Below are 4,769 nucleotides of genomic sequence, written 5' to 3' on the forward strand. Positions count from 1 at the left end.
GCGTTTTCCCGCTTGGAGGTGGGGAATTACAAGTCGCAACCTCGAGTCAAGCGCATCATTACTCTTGTCTTCTTGATGAAGGAAAGAGCCAGGCTTCCACATTCAGTGGAAAAGCAGAGACTGCCCGTGATTTTGCAAGCAGCTGTTATCTGCCTTGCTACAAAAGCTCAATGGAAGGGAAACCGCTCCCAGCCTTTTTCGGCCGCAGACCTCTTGCAGACCTCTCGAGGTGAACTCGGCGAGCAGTACTTTACGGAAAATTTTCCAGTCACGCACAGAGTCTTGTTGAGCAACGAAAGAGCCAGGCTTCCACTTTCTGGGGAAAACCAGAGACTCCCTTTCATTTGGTAAGCAAATATTAACTGCTTTGCTACAAAAGAAGGAAATCTCCTCTGTAAAGGAGGTCTCGCTTTCTGGCTGTTCCTAGAGGACCTGATCCTACAGTGATGACAACCGCTCAGTCATTAAAGCAAAGTTCAGAATTTCTAGCTTGTTTCTGCCCGGTCTCGAACCAGGGACCTTTTGCGTGTGAGGCAAACGTGATAACCACTACACTACAGAAACCACGGTGCGGTGGCACTTTGGTGGTGCACATACGTACACTTTGTTCACCAGAGCTGAATGGTGCAGCGTGGCATTGGTGGTATAGTGGTGAGCATAGCTCCAGTCCAAGCAGTTGACCCGGCTCCAATTCCTGGCCCGTCCACAGGTTGTAGCTTGGAGCTTCTCCAGGTACTTTATGGTAGTTGGCACAAAACGAAGGAATCACCTACCTGAGAATGAGTTGGTCAACAGAATGTGCCATGGGCTTCTCTGCAGGCCTCCTACGACTCTTTCTGCTTCCCACTTGAGTTCTTAGTGCTCTCTTTGCTGTTTGTAAACACGTCATTATGCAACAGGGCACGTTTGACCCGTGAACAGGGGCGAAAAGGTGAGAACATGCGGTCTCTCCGTGTCTGTCTCTTGTTAGCGACAAGCTAGCATGCAAACTGTGATGAGAGGTGTCCATTTTCCGCGATCAGCCATCTATATAGTCAATGTTTTATATTTAATAAGCAAATATGTCTATATGCTGATTGGTCTTAAGCAGCGTTGTCCAATCTTCAGCTTTTGGTTCCAATCTAGCAGGAGCCACACCTGATTCCAATTGTTGGCTCCGCTGATCTTGGCTTTCAATAGACTAAAGTGTGGCTTCTGCTTGGTTAGAATGACAACCTGCAACCACACTGGCCCATTCTGGAGAAGACTGGACAACCCTGATCTAAAGCAAATAACCACCGAGGTAAGTGCCACTTTGTGAGTTCTGAATCCGTCATGCCGGCTCGACGTCACTCGATGAACAGGGAAGGAACCGGGAGATGAGAAGTCTTCCCACGGTTGAGGAATGGCAATTTCAGGTTGAGGGTACGTTTGCTTTGCGTTTTCCCGCTTGGAGGTGGGGAATTACAAGTTGCAACCTCGAGTCAAGCGCATCATTACTCTTGTCTTCTTGATGAAGGAAAGAGCCAGGCTTCCACATTCAGTGGAAAAGCAGAGACTGCCTGTGATTTTGCAAGCAGCTGTTATCTGCCTTGCTACAAAAGCTCAATGGAAGGGAAACCGCTCCCAGTTGACCTGGGTTCGATTCCCGGCCAATGCACCGATTGTAACTTGGAGCGTCTCGTGGTATTTCATGGTAGTTGGCGGATAAGGAAGGAATCACCTGCCTGAGAATGAGTTGGTCAACAGAATGTGCCATGGGCTTCTCTGCAGGCCTCCTACGACTCTTTCTGCTTCCCACTTGAGTTCTTAGTGCTCTCTTTGCTGTTTGTAAACACGTCATTATGCAACAGGGCACGTTTGACCCGTGAACAGGGGCGAAAAGGTGAGAACATGCGGTCTCTCCGTGTCTGTCTCTTGTTAGCGACAAGCTAGCATGCAAACTGTGATGAGAGGTGTCCATTTTCCGCGATCAGCCATCTATATAGTCAATGTTTTATATTTAATAAGCAAATATGTCTATATGCTGATTGGTCTTAAGCAGCGTTGTCCAATCTTCAGCTTTTGGTTCCAATCTAGCAGGAGCCACACCTGATTCCAATTGTTGGCTCCGCTGATCTTGGCTTTCAATAGACTAAAGTGTGGCTTCTGCTTGGTTAGAATGACAACCTGCAACCACACTGGCCCATTCTGGAGAAGACTGGACAACCCTGATCTAAAGCAAATAACCACCGAGGTAAGTGCCACTTTGTGAGTTCTGAATCCGTCATGCCGGCTCGACGTCACTCGATGAACAGGGAAGGAACCCGGAGATGAGAAGACTTCCCACGGTTGAGGAATGGCAATTTCAGGTTGAGGGTACGTTTGCTTTGCGTTTTCCCGCTTGGAGGTGGGGAATTACAAGTCGCAACCTCGAGTCAAGCGCATCATTACTCTTGTCTTCTTGATGAAGGAAAGAGCCAGGCTTCCACATTCAGTGGAAAAGCAGAGACTGCCTGTGATTTTGCAAGCAGCTGTTATCTGCCTTGCTACAAAAGCTCAATGGAAGGGAAACCGCTCCCAGTTGACCTGGGTTCGATTCCCGGCCAATGCACCGATTGTAACTTGGAGCGTCTCGTGGTATTTCATGGTAGTTGGCGGATAAGGAAGGAATCACCTGCCTGAGAATGAGTTGGTCAACAGAATGTGCCATGGGCTTCTCTGCAGGCCTCCTACGACTCTTTCTGCTTCCCACTTGAGTTCTTAGTGCTCTCTTTGCTGTTTGTAAACACGTCATTATGCAACAGGGCACGTTTGACCCGTGAACAGGGGCGAAAAGGTGAGAACATGCGGTCTCTCCGTGTCTGTCTCTTGTTAGCGACAAGCTAGCATGCAAACTGTGATGAGAGGTGTACATTTTCCGCGATCAGCCATCTATATAGTCAATGTTTTATATTTTATAAGCAAATATGTCTATATGCTGATTGGTCTTAAGCAGCGTTGTCCAATCTTCAGCTTTTGGTTCCAATCTAGCAGGAGCCACACCTGATTCCAATTGTTGGCTCCGCTGATCTTGGCTTTCAATAGACTAAAGTGTGGCTTCTGCTTGGTTAGAATGACAACCTGCAACCACACTGGCCCATTCTGGAGAAGACTGGACAACCCTGATCTAAAGCAAATAACCACCGAGGTAAGTGCCACTTTGTGAGTTCTGAATCCGTCATGCCGGCTCGACGTCACTCGATGAACAGGGAAGGAACCCGGAGATGAGAAGACTTCCCACGGTTGAGGAATGGCAATTTCAGGTTGAGGGTACGTTTGCTTTGCGTTTTCCCGCTTGGAGGTGGGGAATTACAAGTCGCAACCTCGAGTCAAGCGCATCATTACTCTTGTCTTCTTGATGAAGGAAAGAGCCAGGCTTCCACATTCAGTGGAAAAGCAGAGACTGCCTGTGATTTTGCAAGCAGCTGTTATCTGCCTTGCTACAAAAGCTCAATGGAAGGGAAACCGCTCCCAGTTGACCTGGGTTCGATTCCCGGCCAATGCACCGATTGTAACTTGGAGCGTCTCGTGGTATTTCATGGTAGTTGGCGGATAAGGAAGGAATCACCTGCCTGAGAATGAGTTGGTCAACAGAATGTGCCATGGGCTTCTCTGCAGGCCTCCTACGACTCTTTCTGCTTCCCACTTGAGTTCTTAGTGCTCTCTTTGCTGTTTGTAAACACGTCATTATGCAACAGGGCACGTTTGACCCGTGAACAGGGGCGAAAAGGTGAGAACATGCGGTCTCTCCGTGTCTGTCTCTTGTTAGCGACAAGCTAGCATGCAAACTGTGATGAGAGGTGTACATTTTCCGCGATCAGCCATCTATATAGTCAATGTTTTATATTTTATAAGCAAATATGTCTATATGCTGATTGGTCTTAAGCAGCGTTGTCCAATCTTCAGCTTTTGGTTCCAATCTAGCAGGAGCCACACCTGATTCCAATTGTTGGCTCCGCTGATCTTGGCTTTCAATAGACTAAAGTGCGGCTTCTGCTTGGTTAGAATGACAACCTGCAACCACACTGGCCCATTCTGGAGAAGACTGGACAACCCTGATCTAAAGCAAATAACCACTGAGGTAAGTGCCACTTTGTGAGTTCTGAATCCGTCATGCCGGCTCGACGTCACTCGATGAACAGGGAAGGAACCGGGAGATGAGAAGACTTCCCACGGTTGAGGAATGGCAATTTCAGGTTGAGGGTACGTTTGCTTTGCGTTTTCCCGCTTGGAGGTGGGGAATTACAAGTCGCAACCTCGAGTCAAGCGCATCATTACTCTTGTCTTCTTGATGAAGGAAAGAGCCAGGCTTCCACATTCAGTGGAAAAGCAGAGACTGCCCGTGATTTTGCAAGCAACTGTTATCTGCCTTGCTACAAAAGCTCAATGGAAGGGAAACCGCTCCCAGCCTTTTTCGGCCGCAGACCTCTTGCAGACCTCTCGAGGTGAACTCGGCGAGCAGTACTTTACGGAAAATTTTCCAGTCACGCACAGAGTCTTGTTGAGCAACGAAAGAGCCAGGCTTCCACTTTCTGGGGAAAACCAGAGACTCCCTTTCATTTGGTAAGCAAATATTAACTGCTTTGCTACAAAAGAAGGAAATCTCCTCTGTAAAGGAGGTCTTGCTTTCTGGCTGTTCCTAGAGGACCTGATCCTACAGTGATGACAACCGCTCAGTCATTAAAGCAAAGTTAAGAATTTCTAGCTTGTTTCTGCCCAGTCTCGAACCAGGGACCTTTTGCGTGTGAGGCAAACGTGATAACCACTAC

At 48.0% G+C, this 4,769-nt stretch overlaps 1 non-coding gene across 1 annotated transcript; it reads right to left on the minus strand.

Moving 5' to 3' along the window:
- Positions 1–491: 491 nt before the first annotated feature.
- On the minus strand, positions 492–564 carry trnav-cac (transfer RNA valine (anticodon CAC)). Its single transcript has one exon. It is a non-coding gene; the product is annotated as a tRNA-Val (tRNA).
- Positions 565–4,769: the final 4,205 nt, after the last annotated feature.

This window comes from Ictalurus punctatus, unplaced genomic scaffold (genome assembly GCF_001660625.3).
Source record: "Ictalurus punctatus breed USDA103 unplaced genomic scaffold, Coco_2.0 tig00007772, whole genome shotgun sequence".
Lineage (NCBI taxonomy): Eukaryota > Metazoa > Chordata > Actinopteri > Siluriformes > Ictaluridae > Ictalurus > Ictalurus punctatus.